Genomic DNA, 16,657 nt, shown 5'->3' with positions numbered 1-16,657 from the left:
CAGTGTGAAACTAACATAGAATCAACAAATAGATCAATGGAACATAATGGAGAGCCTAGAATTAGAAGAGCACTAATATGATGACTTAACTTTTAACAAAAATGTCAAAGCAACTGAATGATGAAAAACAAAATTTGTTTTCAACAAATGACGCTGGGTTAACCAGACATCAAAACTGAAAAAACAAATTAAAAGAAAAGGAACCCTAACTCACAACATGCAAAAAATAAGACTGTACAGGAAAACGTATTTTTACAGCCTTTTTTGAAGACAAAGATTTCTTTTGGAAGTTACAAAAAGCCACATTCATCTGAAAAAAAAAAAATAGGCTGCCAGTAAAATTGTAGAAAAGTGAGATAGAGAAGTTCTCCCTCACAGAAAAATGTCTGATAAAAAAAGGTAGAAGAAATAATAAAATTAGAAAAATCAACAGTTTGTAACCCCAAGTTGAAGTTGCTGATTTAGGCAAAGATTTTTAATAGATGAGATAAAGTATTAAAAGCTTGTTAGGGAATAGAATCTTTATACCTCAAAGTATTACTTGTCAGATTACTTAATTTCATTAAGGGATAATATACCTTTACAGTGGAGGGACTTGCAGTCACCACGTAATACTAAGTAATGAAACAATATCACCCATACGAAAACAAGCTGACATTATGCGTCTTCTGACATAATGCAGTGAAAAGTACATGATAACAATGATCAATTATGATATACCCTTACCAAAAATGTTTAATCTCAATTTAGTCATACAGAAATTATCAGAAAAACACTACACATGGGATATTCTACAAGACAGCTACCATGAGGGACTTCTGGCCAACATGCGGGCGTAGGTAGATATACTTTGCCTCCTCACACAACCAAAAGGAGGACAACAACAAATTTAAAAACAAAAAATAACCAGAACTGCCAAAAAATCGAACTGTATGGAAGTCTAACAACCAAGGGGCTAAAGAAGAAACATTCATCCAGACCAGCAGGAGGGGTGGAGAAGGGCAGCTGGGGTGGAGGGGACAAGCGGCCAGGCAGCAGCTGGAGGACTGGATGAGCCAGGTGGAGGCCGGCAGACCGGGCGGTCCCACATTTGCGTGCAGGTAAACCAGAGGAACAGCTGGGGAGTGAGACAGACCCTGCAACCCAGGGTTCCAGTTGGAGAAAAGAAAGCCTCAAAACCTTTGAAGGTAAAAATCTGTGGGGGTTGTGGTGGCTGGAGAAACTCCCAGTCTCACAGGAGAATGTGTTGGAGAGACCCACAGGGTCCTAGAACATACACAAACCTATCCACCCGGGAATCAGCACCAGAAGGGCCCAATTTGCTTGTGGGTAGTGGGGGAAGTGACTAAAAGCCGGCTGAGAGCTGAGCAAACTGCATTGTTCCCTCTCAGACCCCTCCCCCACAGACAGCGTCACAACTCAGGAACCTGTGTTTCCCACCCTGGAGAACACCTCAGGCTCCGCCCCTTCCAACAATTTTCAAGGCGCACAGAGACAAAGAAATATGGCCCAAATGAAAGAACAGATTAAAGCGACAAAAATACAACTAAGCAATGAACAGACAGCCAACCTATCATATGCATAGTTCAAAACACTGGCGATCAGAATGCTCACAGAAATGGTTGTGTATAGTTGAAAAATGGAGAAAAAAATGAAGGCTATGCAAAGTGAAATAAAGAAAAATATACAGGGAACCAACAGTGAAGGGAATTAAACCAGTACTCAAATCAATGACATGGAGCAGAAGGAAGAGATAAACACTCAACTAGAACAGGATGAAGAGACAAGAATGCAAAAAAATGAGGGGAGGCTTAGGAACCTCTGGGACAACTTTAAACCTTCCAACATCCAAATCATAGGGGTGCAGAAGAAGAAGAAAAAGAGCAAGAAATTGAAAACTTATTAGAAAAAATAATGAAGGACAACTTCCCCAATCTGGCCAAGGAAATAGACTTCCAGGAGATCCAGGAAGCTCAGAGAGTTCCAAAGAAGTTGGACCCAAGGAAGCACACACCGAGGCACATCATCATTACATTACCCAAGATTAAAGATAAGGAGAGAATCTTAAAAGCAGCAAGAGAAAAGGAGACGGTTACCTACAGAGGAGTTCCCATAAGACAATCAGCTGATTTCTCAAAAGAAACCTTGCAGGCCAAGAAGGGGCTGGAACGAAGTATTCGAAGTCATGAAAAGCAAGGACCTAAAACCCAAATTACTCTATCCAGCAAAGCTATCATTTAGAATGGAAGGGCAGATAAAGTGCCTCCCAGATAAGGGAAAGTGAAAGGAGCTCATCATCACCAAGCCCTTATTATATGAAATGTTACAGTGATTTACCTAAGAAAAAGAAGATCAAAACCTATGAACAGTAAAATGACAACAAACTCAAAACTATCAACAACTTAAAAATACCAAAAACCAAAAACAAACTAAGCAAATAACTAGAACAGGAACAGAATCATGGAAATGCAGATCACAGGGAGGTTTATCAGTGGGGAGGGGGAAGAATGGGGGAAAAGGTACAGGGAATAAGTAGCATAAATAGTCAGTACGAAATACGCGAAGGAGGTTAAGAATAGTATAGGAAATGGAGAAGCCAAAGAACTTGTATGTACAACTCATGGGCATGAACTAAGGGGTAGAGGGAACGCTGGGGGGTGGGGTGGTATAGGGTGGAGGGGAATAAAGAGGAGGAAAACATGGGACTGTAATAGCATAATCAATAAAATATATATTTTTTTAAAAAGACAGATACCATGGGCTCTTAAGAGAATTCAGGGTGGTGAAAAGCAAACAAAAACAAGAGAAGTGGTATGGATACTCTTCAAACTTAAAAAAAGCATAAAGAGACACCAGCATCACCTGCAATGCACAAGCCAAAACTGAATCTTGAATGGAAGGGAGGGAAAGAAAGAAAGAAAATATTACAAAAGACAAGTGAAGAGTTGATTACACGTTAGAATCCTGGTTATGGAGAAGAATGCCTTTATTCTCAGGAGAGGAATGCTGGGGTACTGAGTGGCAGTAAGCGCCATGATGTGCAGAACTTAACTGGAATGGAGTTGTTCACTTAGTCCAACCATCCATGCATCCACCCATCCAGTATATATAAGCATATATATGTAATGAATACATTTAAACACAATGTGTACATAGTATTGACAATGGAGAAAATAAAATGGAATAAACACTGTTAAGTGAGTCACTCAAAATAGTCAGGAGGCTATTTAAGGAAGTGGGGCCCATGTGTATCTTGTGCCTCAGTTCCTAGAACTGCTATTAAGTTGCTAAACCTGTTGCTAAACTCAGCTCAAGGCTAAACCATAAACATCCTGGAGCCACAAACATCTTGAACAACTACTGCTACATGGACATATATGGAATTCACTTCCTTTCTTGTAGTTTTCACCTCCCTTGTTTGCATATTGGAACTAACCAATCCCTGTTAACCTAGCAAGCAATCCTTCGCTTTCCAAAGAATTTTATTTTGTGGCTTTTGCCTTTATGAACTCTTTCTTTGTTCTGTCAAGAGAACATTTTGGGTTGCTAACTGAATCTGCATCCCCTGGGAATGCAATCTTCTTGCTCAAATAAATGTCTTTTGTTCTTTATTACAGCCTGAACCTCTTACTTGGTTAACAGTATACATATGCATACGTAGTATACATATTATCAAAGAAAGTAAAGGCAGATTTTCATTGCAAAAGAAATCATTAACTATGAGTATGAGCTCATAAAAATCACAGTAAAGAACCAAAATTTCCTAGAAAACCTCTTAAATAATTCTATAAAGTAGAACGGACATGGATTTTGTACATATCTTTGTGTGATAACTCTGTTCACAACAGCTTGGGATGCCATGAGAAATTAAAAGAAACACCTATGTAAGATTTCTGGGTATCCAAGTCACTCTGCCTTTTATATAGCTATTAAATCACCTAGACACTAACGGAGATTTGAGTGTGTAAGTTAAAGGCTTCTAAAGTGCTTGTGACTGCAGATAGGAGTCATTCTGTTTGAATCTTGAGCCAATGTCAAAGACTTAAGAAGGTCTTTTCATTAATGTCATATGGCTTAAATGAAACAGTAGAGTGTACACTGTGCGGCAATATGGGGTCTAATTTCCTTAGAGTTTTAGTGAATATGTGTAGATATCACTTTAAGCATTTAAAAGCCAAATTTGTCCTTCATTTGTTCCATTCATTAGGACTCTTCCCAGACACTTAGAGAAAACAGATTTTTCGCAAAGCACCACTCACTGCACTGCCCTGGCCAGTGTGGCTCAGCTGGCTGAACCGTCATCCAGTAAACCAGCAAGTTCGATTCCTGTTCAGAGCACAGGCATAGGGGTTGCAGGTCAGGTCCCCGGTCAGGACGTGTACCAGAGGCAACCAATCGCTGTTTCTCGCATCACTGTTTCTTGCATCAATATCTCAAGGCAGTGAGCTCCCTGCTCTCCAGAACAGGAAGGTGGCTAAATATGTACTTCTTTTCGTAACTACTTTCTTCATCTTAAAGACGAGAATTAAGAATGTGTTCATCCCACATTCTTCTTAGCCTCCCCAGACCTATCTTGTCTACACAGAGTAAACAGAAGCTAAATTCCAAGTAGCCAGCTGAGTAGATAGCAAAGCCAAGGTGACTGACTATTCAGAGTAAAACTGGGTTTCCTTTCATCCAACAACACAAGACTTCTCTGGAGAGAGACGGGATCCTGCAAGCGTCACTCCAGTTGACAGAGCCATCTTCTGCTCGCTGCTCCTGCAGTGGCTCAGTGGCTGGTAGAAGTGGCACACAAGAGCAATGTTAGGGTGGACGTAACATCAACTGGCCCCGGAGTTTTCTGGGGCCAATTTCCTATTTCACAAACTAGAACAACTCAATAAAAGGGAATGCTATTCACATCCAGGAACATCTACCAACAGGCAGAAATTACCTACATTATCTCCTATACTTTGATATACAAGGATGATAGAATTCATTAAACAGAAATTAATATCTACCATGAATGAAGGTTTGATGTCTAAAGCTTGGTGCATGTGACAAATAAGGAAATCTCAAAATCTTGATTCCTAGATTTTAAAAACATCAGTACCTTTGACTTTTTTCATCAGACTGCTTAGGCAGACATACAAGAAACCAGACCCCCTCTAGATCAGCATCAGATGACTTTATCAACCTAGCTTGTGCTTCAAAAAACAAACTTATATAAACATAAGACTCAACACAACTACAGGCTAATATATCCAGAAAACAGATTATGAATTATAGCCCAATAATGAGAAAGGGCTCAGAGCACATGTTACAGGCAGAGGATATCACGTAAGTAGTAGCATCTCTTTAAGATCACAAAGTTCTCAATGAAGTTTTGAAACTAGCTCTACTTTCAAAAAAATTTGCTTTCAAATTATTTAACAAGAGATAAGCAATTACAAAATTAAAAAGACAATGATAAATGGCTTAAAAAAATAGATATTGATATATATAATACATACACTACCTATAAATATTTCAAAATGCTTAAGGTAAGAAAAATTAATAATAACTGATTAAGTTTTTAATCAGTTAAAATTATTTAAGCTTATTTACAGCTTTTATCATTAAAACAATGTTAAGGTTGATTCTGCTACTGACTCCATCTTCCAAACATGCCAAACTTGTGACCACATCATTCTCCCTAATATCTCTCATTGGTCTCTTCCATGGTTTTTCAAATCACTCATTCATGCTACTCCAGTGATTCAGTCTCACTCATCTCCAAACCATTCTCCATACTGGTATCATGCTAGTTTTTCTAAGATGGAAACTTGAATGAATCACTTCATCCCTCTACTGAAAACTCCATTTTCTGCACACCCAGCACCCTAGCTGCACTAACCTATTTCTAGTTCCCTTGTAGAGGAGGAGGTTTCTCCATCCATGCCTTTGCCCTAACACTCCCTCTGCCTGGAGTGCCTTTTCCTCTAACCACGAAGCAATTAACAGCAAAAATAGGCTTGCCTACTCACTGTTCAAGGAAGCTTAAGTATCACTTCCTCAATGAAACCTCTGATCCCATTGGTATAACAAGACAATTTTTAACTGGTGTACCACAAGAGTTTTTAAAACATGCAACACCTGACTATTTCAAGAATTTATGTCTTTGCAATGTCCTATGAAATATTTATTTTAATATCTGGATAAGTAGAGGTCATGAGAGAAATAGTTAGGAATGATGCTGCTGAAGGACCTAAAAGTACAGAACTTTCAAACTGAGTCTGCACTGAGCAGCAGATCATCGAAAGTTTGCAGGGGTATCCAACCCGCAGCCCACAGTCCATATGCATCCCAGGATGGCTATGAATGCAGCCCACCACAAAATCATGAATTTACTTAAAACACTATGAGATTCTTTTGTGATTACATGTGGGCAACGTATTTAATATGTGCCCAAGATCATTCTTCCTCCAGTGTGGCCTGGAGATGCCGAAAGGTTGGACACCCCTGGTAAAGTGCGGCAGGTGGACAGCTTTAATTCTCACGCTCTTCTGACTCAAAAGAAAGCACATCCAGCCTAGAAGCCCCACCCCAGCCAACCTCATTCCCAGAGCTTTCAAAGAAGGGAAACTTTTGCCCTTCATGCAGAATAAAATTAACGTGCACTTCTCTATAATGTTACATTGCTGTGAAGTTTACACAGAAAAAACTGGAAACTGATGGCCTGGAGTCAAGTGTTCTCTGCATATAGGTGACAGTGTTTGTTGGCTTAAATTATGTTTTTTAAACATCAAATTATTTGCCTATATTAAAAGATGAGTTTTTTTCCACACAAATAAAATCCATATTTCTAGAAACAGGTAATTCTGGCAATACTCCCCAATTTGCCACCCAGATACCTCACTTGTAGTCCTGTATGGCCCCTACTGACATTTGCTTTGTCCCCTATTTACATGCATGGGTCTTTGGATCCCTAACAGTTGGTGCCCAGTTTGAGCTGGTTGCGTTTAGCTAGGGTTCACAAAGAACACTGCCTAGTCTCACATTTAGTACCCCTGCTTACTAGTTATATAACCTTAGACAAGTTACTTACTTCTCTATACCTCAGCTTCTCCTTTTATAAAATGAAGGCAATAACAATGCAACTTACCTCAGAGGGTTGTGGGATGAATAAATTAGTTTAGATAAAGAAGGGGTTCTCAAGGTGTCGGTGGATGGGGAGACATTTTTGGTTGTCACAATCTGGGGGACAGCCACTGACATCTAGTATGTAGAAGCCAAGGATGCTGTTAAACATCCCATAGTGCACAAGACAGCCCCCACAACAAAGAAGTATCTAGCCCAAAGAGTCAATAGTACTAAGGATGAAAATCTGGACATAAAAGCATTTAAGAACAGCACCTGACACAGAGAAAGTCAGTCCTCTGTGTTAGTTACGATCGATAATGACAAGTCCTGACTAGTGTTTCCACCTCAGCTGAAGAAACATCAGCTGAAGAAACATCTAATAGTTCAAGAGCTCCTTGTGTTACCTTTGATGAATTTAACTATCATGCAAATAGTTAAATATACTTAAAATTCTCTGGTTCCACATAATTAATTAAAAAGTGATTAATTTGAGAAGTAAGTATGAGAATATATTTTCCTGAAACAAAAAGCAAACAAGAATATACTTTGGCAAGCAATAATGCATATTATTTGTAAAACATAATGTTCTGAAAAATACAGTATGCAGAAAACTGTGATTACCACAACTTATAAGACACTAGGCCAAGTTCTTCCAAACACCAAGTTTAACACACTGAGGATGCCCGCCAGTCCCAAGATAGTTTTCTGGAAAACTGTAACAAGAGGGGAAGTAGAAAAGAGGGTATTAAATTAAAGAGCCTACCAAACCTGATACTACCCCAATGCCTGCCCAGAAAGATTCGGAGGCTTAAATAGCTCAGTCAGGGATCCATGGTTAGAGGTCCTGCTTTGATCTTGAGTCAGCACAAGAGGTATCTTCCAGAACCAGGTCAACTCACAAGAAAAGCAAGCAAAACAGTCCAGAAATGGCTGAGTTGTGCTGATATACTTGGCGCAGGTTTTCAGGACCTCTGATGTAGGACATTGGAACCAAAAACGGCCTGCACAAGGCCCTGCTGCTGTGAACCAGGGGTACTGGCTAGGGTGCTCAGCCCAACATGCAGGGGCCCCTGGCTAGCCGCTTAGGGCCTGAGTTTTCTTATCTTTAATATTAAAATGTGGAACTGCTATTATTTTTTTCTGACACCATAAACACACAGAACATTCATTTTTATTTGCGATTATCTCTCTTCAACATTTATAACCCAAAGATTTGAGTTCCTCTCAAGGGACACCTTGGGAACTGAAGAAGTCAGACCCTTAACTGAAACAGGAAAGAGTTCTATTGAATCAAAGCCAAGGAAAGCATACCAGTGTGTCTCTCAAACATGAGGTAATAAAAGCATAAATAAAGCTAAAGGGCTCTACAATCTACAAAAAACTCTGCATGTATAACAAGAATTAAGTCTCTTTTAAATTCAAGCTAACATCTACTTGAACACCCAGGTATATAACACAAATTGTTATGTCTCTTTTAAGCTCAAGCCAACATTTATTTAAACATCTATGAATAAAATAGTGCATTGCCAAAGATATCGTGATTGGTAACATGTGTCACAGAGAGACTCCCAAAGTGCTGTGAAAAGGAAGGCTTTCCAGTCACAGGAAATATCTCATCGAGAGAGTAGCGCGGACAGATTCAGAGGGAGAGGTAAAGCTTTGTCTGGCTGGATCTGTCCATCTAGAAGGCATTTCAGGCTGCAAGCAGAACACTAGCAATGGCACTGACAGATCCACTGTCCCGGGTGCTGGGATCATGGTGGAAGAGGGGCACTATGATTTGGGGCCAAATCACGACAGTCTGCACCATCACAATGTGGATTCAGTTGCATGAACAATCTTAAAAGACAGACATACTAGGTCAAAATATACACAGGATGGCCTAAAGGTCAAAAGCTCTCTCTTGCCTAAATTTAAATATCTTCCAACATTTAAGAAAGAAGGTGCTAATTCCATTAACATTATTCTAATATGACTAATGAAAAAGATTCCCGCAGTTGTAAGCATAGGTTAAAGCTTGGAAAACAGTAACAACTTTAAACTCCCTTTGAGAGATAAAACTTAAAGTTATTTTAAAACCATCTTCTACTAACAAAAACCAAAGCTTCATCCAGGAAGCAAACTTGTTTAATGCTTAGAAAAGGAAAGAGAAATAAAGGATTTTTTAGCCCCCAAAGCAGCACTGTTTAATCTTTTAAAAATTACCTTCTGTAAGTTTTCATAGTTGAATGCTGTATTTTTATATTTACAGAAATCCTCTGGGCTAAAACTTTTAAAAAATACTAGGCTGAGAATCAGCGGGGAGACAATTTGATGTCAGTTATGTTTTGAAAATCACTAACATCCAAAGGTCTCCACAGCCCCAGCTTTCAACTGAGAATACTGAATCATCATCTTCAAATGCCATTTCATAAAATATGATCTGAAATAAGGAAGATTTGTAGCTCCTGTTATATACTCAGGGAAGCAGTGGAGAAGCACTGATTAGGCTTTGGGGCAGGCTAACTGGAGTGTTCAAATCTAAGCTCCCTCATTACTCGCTGGTGGCTCTAAGTGTAGGTTTCCTTTTCCATCAAGAAGGGATAATATTTACCTTTGCAATATGTTGGAAGGATTAAAATATATATAATGCACCTGGCATACTGGAGACACTAAATAAAGGCAGACATTAAGTCCCTGGTCAGTCATAAAATAGAAAATGGTTGTCCACTTCACAATGTAGTTTCCTAGAATTCAACTTGGAGAACAGCAGGGATTGACTTCCAGTCCTTTCCGAAGGGCAAGCACATAAAAATGATACTGGAGAGCGCTTGTTAAGTACGAAGGATAAAACCAGGAAGTCGAAGATAAACAGAAGCTTAGAGTCCTACACATATAACAGTGAACAAGAAAGAAACATGGGACACTGTGCTTGAAGGAAGATGACATTTTCTCATTAAGAAAAAAGACCTCTGATGAGAAAAACTATAATAAATTATTGCAATGATTTCATAACCAAAATAAAGCAGAGAGCTGGTTAGAGCCCATGAGTGTCACTAAAGAAAACAAAGAGGGCTTTGGCAATACACAAATCCTATTTCCTTTGTCTGTTTGCAATTCTTACAGGGGGTTCAAATGATCCTGCTCCTGCCCATCTCGAGTTGTCATCTCCTACCACGGTCCCCCAACTTCACGCTACCCTGGGTTCACTCTATTCCAGTCACATGGCTTCTCTTCTATCCCCAGTATATGCCAAGCACATTTTTCCTTTTGCTCTTTTGCACATCTGCCTGGAAACTTTCAGCAGATCTTCCCATCATTGCCTCATTCTAAATATTCAGATCTCACTCAAACTGTCACTTCTTCAAGGAAGTGTTCACTGACCACCATACCTAGATTTCTCCCCACATCCCAATCACTCTCTAGTCTCTTTACCTGTAATATTTTTTCTAGCATTTATCATTATAAAGTTGTTCTTTGTTTACATGTTTTTTTTTTGTATCCTTGCCAAAATAAAAGGTCTTTGAGGCAGAAACCTTATCTAAATTTTTCAGCACTCAGTCCCCAACACCAAACAAAAGTGTGACACAGATGATGCAGTCATCAGATAAACTCATCCAAAGAATAAATTCAAATGATAATAATCACCATCCCTCTGTGAACAAAAGAAAAGTCCCCAGCCGTGGCTTTAGTTCCATTTCTTTAATGCAGTTTTATGCAATAATGCAGCTTTTAAAGGTCAATGTTTGAGACAGCAAGATTTAGAGAATGAATTCTTCAAAATAATAGAAAATATATATGCATGTATATATTACACAACAAACACTTTTTATTTTATCAATAAAGCAACAATACCGTAAGTTGTTTTGTGGGATGCTGAGTTTCTAGAAAAAGAGGGTATATGAGTAGATGGTGTATAGATGGGAATTTATCTTTCAGAAGCTTCTGAACAAAGAATTCTGATAAACAAACTGAACTAATCACTGTATATTTGAGAGGTTAAATCTGTTACTTTGTTACCTTGCTAAACTTATCCAAACTATTACTGAGTGAAGTGATGAATTCAGGGATTCCGTCTGTGAAATAAAGACAAATGACATGGTGAACAATCAGCACATTAGGAGAATGGCAGGAAGAGTTCACAATGTTAACCCATGTTTCAACTAAAAGAGGGGAAAAAAATCCCTTTCTAATCCTAAACCAAAGTAAGCATGCTACTGAGATTTCAAAACATATCAGGTGCCCCTGAGTGGGTAAAACAGTTAACTAAAACCATAGCCTGCACATTCATGACTTGTGCTTTAATTTCTAAATTTTGTTTTGTTTTGAACACAGCTTTTATTGATGAATATAAGATACCAGTTACACTTGTCTGTATAACCCAGGCATCATCTGAGTCACCATTCTTGGTCGCTCTGGAAGGCCCAGGGCACCAGCACGAAGCTGGACCCACTGAGGACTTCTCGGGGTCTGCAGGGGGCTGGTAGAGAGACCTCGCTCCTGCAAACATCCCCAGAATCCCAGCCCAAGCTCTGGATGAAAAAGGGCTAAGCATTTACAACTTCACTTTTGTATATCTTTTATAAACATAACCTTGGCTAGCCCATCCTCCTCTCCGGAGGGCGCCGCAGGGCTCAAAAAACAGAACCGGATGCTCGGGCTCTGGCCTCCGTTGGCGGATTTCCCGAGGCCCGGAAAAGTCATCTGACCCCGAGTGACTCAGTTTTCCAATCTGTCAAATAGGATGACGAGAAACCCAGCCTACCTCATCGGGTGGTTACGGGCCCACTGGCCCAGGCTGCCGGGGCCAGCAACTCCGTGGTCGCGCCCCCGAGGGGCCTCCCGAGCGGAGGGGCGGGCTCGGCGGGGCGGGACCTGGGGACCCAGCCCTGCAGGTGACGCGTAGCCCAAAGCCTGCAGCCAGCCGCCCCGGACCTCCTCCACCACCCGGCCCGTGATGTCAGCACGCTGACGTAGACGCACTGTGGCCGCAGCTCGCCCTGGGCGACCCAAGACCGGCAGGAGCCCTCAGCAGGCTCGCGATTGGTGAAGGCATCTGTCAATCATTCACTGCCCAGTAAGCAAGGTGGAAAGGCAAGAGAGGGTGGGCTGGCCTGTCCCTAGGAGAGGGTGGGAATTTGGAATTTGCGCTTTATCACCGCGGAGCTGCACTTACCTAAACTGGTACTGCTGAGATTATTAAGCGGCCGCTTTCCCCTTGTCGACAATTTTTCTTCTTCCGCCTTTCGCCAGTTTCTTGATGGGGATTTAGTCTACAGCTCGTGGACAATAATCATGGGACTGGATGTCACGGCACCTGGGCACCTCGTACTAAGCAGTCCCGCAATGAAAAAGTTGGATATGTCCTTTCTCTGTTCAAAGTTCACCTCCGCTTTGAATTCTATTCAAGTCCTCCAGATCTACTTAGGAGACCCTTTCTCTGAGCTCCTATCACATAACTGACCCTCGATCTTCATAATAGTCACATTTAATTACATCTGTGTACGTTTTCCCACGAGATAGGGCATCTTTTCATTATTGCTTTAATTCAAGTTATGCGTATTTTTTAATTAAACGTTTTCCCTAATAAATGCTACATTTATATCCTTCAAATATTTAAAGAAATAAAAGGTTTATATAGTGAAAATTCGCCTTCTGCTTTTAGTTGCCCACTCAGTTCACCTACTGGAGGGAATTAGTGTTGCTGACATCTTGAATATTCTTCCAAAGACATTGTAAGTGCTGTTATTAACTTAAATTACACATAACCATTACAAATTAGGCTAATAGTCTGCTTAATATGCAAATTTTATATCTTAGTAGATTTCCTCCACTTGCTCCTTTAAGTAGCTATTACATTTTACATTCCTACTGCTACTGTATGAGAAGACCTTTCTTTGAACGCTTGCCAAAATTGATAAAATACAATATTTAAAATTTTCTGAATCGATGGATGTGAAAAGTTTTTCAAGGATAACATGTACAAAAGAACTGCAATAATCATGACTATATCTTACTAACAAAGTGAATGAACTTGTGTAACAACCTCCTGGATCAAGATTTTAAATGTTTACCAAGTATATATAGAAGCTCCATGCTCCTTAGTCATTGCATGCCTACACAAAAATAGCCACTGTTCAGAATTTTACTACCAAATTAGTTTGGTCCATTTTTGAAAACTTATAAATGGCCACACATAGTATGTACCCTTGTGTGGCCCTTTCACTCAATAATATATTTGTAAGATTGGGCCATATTAAAGAATGTAGTAGTAGATTATTCACTTTCATGTGTGTACATAATCTCAAAATTTCTTTTATCTATTCTAATATTGCTTGACATTAGGTTGTTTAAAGTTTGGGATGGCTATAAGTGATGCTGCTGTGAATGTTTTTCGACCAGTCTGTTCATGCACATAGTTACAGATTTGATTTTGGTATATAGCTAGTAGTAATATTACTGTGCCACAGGACATGCATATATTCAGTATTAGTAAACAGTGCCAAATTGTTTTCTAGTTTATCAATTTATAACTCACTAGAAGTGAATGAAAATTCCAGTTGTTCCACATCTTTGCCAGTGCTGATATTCTCAGTTGTTTGGTTTGTCTTCTTTCTTGTTTTTTGTTTTTGTTTTCAACTTTATTGATCCAGCTGAATTACAAAAAACTGCTTATATTTGGTGTATACATTTTAATGAGTTTGAATATATGCATACCCCTGTGACACCATTACCACAAATAAGGTAATTAACATATCTATCATCAGCAAAAGATTTCTTGTGTATTCTTGCTTTTTCTTTTCTTTTTCTTTTTAATGTTTTTTGTTTGTTTGTTTGTTTGTTTTTGGTGATAAGAACACATAGCATGAGATCTACCTTCTTAAGCTTTTAAGTGCACAACACCCTATTAACTCCAGCACCCAAACCCGAAATTTCTCTGACTCACCCAGGTTCAGGCTGTGGGTCTCTGCTGATGCCCAAGTGGTCATGGAGAAGTTTTAACCATGAATTTTGTATTCAGAAATCCCTAGGAATTATTCAGACAAAACAGATACTGTAAAGAAAAAAGTAATCATTGAAGCAAGTGAAGCAATGTCAGAGTAAGAAAAATGTCTCTGGTTGTGCTACTGATCTCTCACGTGTCTTTTTAGCAATTAGAACTAGATAATGCAATCATTTATCATCCAATTAACTTTGAAAGGCCAGAAATGCATGGTTTAGCACTTTAGTATTTGCTTCAGTGAAAGCAATTGTTATTTAGATAAAATGACATTTAAAATGAGAAATGAATTTCGATAAAAATATGCAGATGTTGATATTCACTTCTACTGCTTAAAAAAATCCATAATGTTTTCCTGGTCCATGATGTCACAAATAGAAAGATTTCTTTCTTCTTGAAGGCTGAATTGCATTCTATTGCGTAAATATACCACATTATTTTTATCCATTTGTCTGTTAATGAAAATTTGGATTGGTTCCAAATCTTGACAAGTGTGATATCATGCAATAAACATGGCAGTATAGATAGCTCATTGAGATACTGATTTCAGTTCTTTTGGGAAGATACTGATGAGTGGAATTATCAGTAACACATAAGGATGTCCTGGCTGGTGTGGCCCAGTGGACTGAGTGCCCGCCAGCTAAGTAAAAGCTTTGATTTCAGCCAGGGGCACATGCCTGGATTGCAGATCAGGTCCGGAGTAGGGGGCATGCAAGAGGCAACCACAGATTGATGTTTCTCTCACTCTTTCTCCCTCCCTTCCACTCTAAAAATAAATAAATACAATTTTAAAAAAGAAACAAAAAAATAATAACACATAAGGAAATGAATCAGTAATGTAAAACCTCCCAGCAAAGAAAAGCCCAGGGCCCTGTGACTTTACTAGTGATTTTACCAAACATTTAAAGAATTAACACCAGTACTTCTCAAACTTCAAAAAAATTGAAGAGAAGGCAACATTTTCAAACTTATTTTAAAGGCCTGTATCACTTGATACCAGAACCTGAAAAAGGCACTATAAGAAAAGAAAATTGCAGGCCTATATCTTTGATGAATGTAAATGCAAAATTGTATGACCAAAATTATAACAAGCAGAATTCAACATCACATTAAAGTGATCATAAACCATGATCAAATGAAATTTATCCCTGGGATGCCAGGATAGTTCAACACATGCAAATCAATAAATGTAATACACAACATCAACAGAATGAAGGATATTATCATTTCAATAGATGCCTAAAAAGCCCTTGTAAATATTCAACTTCCCTTCATGACAGAAGTTCTGAACAAATTCAGTATAGAGAGAATATTCCTGAACATAACAAAGACTATATATGACAAGCTGACTGCTAACATCATACTCAATGGAGAAAAATAAAGTTTTTCTCTAAGGTCAATAACAAAGCAAGAGTACCAACTCTCACCGCTTCTATTCACCATAGTATTGGAAGCCCTAGCCTGAGCAATTAGACAAGAAAAAAAGGCATCCAAATTGGAAAGGAAGAAGTGAAATTGTCTCTATTTGCAAATGACATGACCTTGTATATAGAAAAACCCTAAAAATCTCTCACACACACACACACACACACACACACCCCTATGAAATAAACAAATTCAGAAAAGTTACAGGATACAAAGTCAACATAAAAAAAAACTGTTGCATTTCCATCACTAAAAATGAGCTACCTCTAAAAAATTAGGAAAACATTCTCATCTACAATGGCACCAAAAACAAATAAAACATTTAGGAATAAATTTAAACAAGGAGACGAAAGATTTGTACACCAAAAACTACAATATACTGACAAAAGAAACTAAAGAAAACACAAATTGAAAAAAATCTGTCATGTATTGGAAGACTTAATATTATTAAACTGTCCATATTATCCAAAGCAATCTACATGTTTAATGCTATCCCCATCAAAATTCCAATGCCATTTTTTACAGAAATAGAAAAAGAATCCTAAAGTTCATATCAAACAGCAAAAAATACAGAATTGCCCAAGCAACCTTAAGAAAGAAGATCCAAGAAGAAGCACCACACCTCCTGATTTCAAAATATATTGCAAAGCTACCATAAAAGCAATATGGTACTGGCACCAAGACAGAAAGTCAATCCAATAAAACAGGATAGAAAGCTCAGAAATAAACCCACACGTACAAAGGCAACTGAACTTCAACAATAGTACCAAAAATACAAAATGAAGAAAGGATAGTCTCTTCAGCAAAAATGCTGGTAAAACTGGATACCTACCTGTAAAAGGGTGAAAACAGATCCCAATCTTACAACACACAGAAAATGCAAATCAGAATGGATTAAAAATTTAAATGTAAGACCTGAAACTGCAAAACTTCTAGAAGAAAATAAGAAAAGCTTCACGACATTAATCTTGGCAATGATTTCTGAATATGACACGAAAAGAAAAAATAAACAAGTAGGATTATATCAATCTAAAAATCTTAGCAAAAAAATCAACAGTGAAAGAACAACCTAAAAAATGTGAAAAACTATTTTCAAACCTAACTTCCAAACAATGTAAAGAACTCTTACAATGTTTTAGCAAAAAAAAA

At 38.5% G+C, this 16,657-nt stretch overlaps 1 protein-coding gene across 2 annotated transcripts in view; it reads right to left on the bottom strand.

Annotated features, from left to right (window-relative positions):
- The window catches only part of STARD3NL (STARD3 N-terminal like), a 64,484-nt gene extending 52,462 nt beyond the window's left edge, over nucleotides 1-12,022 (bottom strand). Inside the window, exons 1-2 of one of the 2 annotated variants that reach the window (XM_054564031.1) lie at nucleotides 11,849-12,022; nucleotides 11,104-11,159 (exon numbers count right to left, since the gene is read on the bottom strand). The gene's annotated coding sequence lies outside the window, so the exon portion shown is untranslated. The remainder of the gene's footprint in view (nucleotides 1-11,103; nucleotides 11,160-11,848) is intronic. The other variant, XM_054564030.1, reaches the window with a different exon arrangement.
- Between the last annotated feature and the right edge of the window lie 4,635 nt (nucleotides 12,023-16,657).

This window comes from Pteronotus mesoamericanus, unplaced genomic scaffold (assembly GCF_021234165.1).
Source record: "Pteronotus mesoamericanus isolate MK-2021 breed Mesoamerican mustached bat unplaced genomic scaffold, CSHL_Meso_final scaffold_85, whole genome shotgun sequence".
NCBI classification, from domain to species: domain Eukaryota; kingdom Metazoa; phylum Chordata; class Mammalia; order Chiroptera; family Mormoopidae; genus Pteronotus; species Pteronotus mesoamericanus.
Note: the sequence above shows the minus strand (reverse complement) of the source record. Positions and strands in the feature narration are given on the sequence as shown.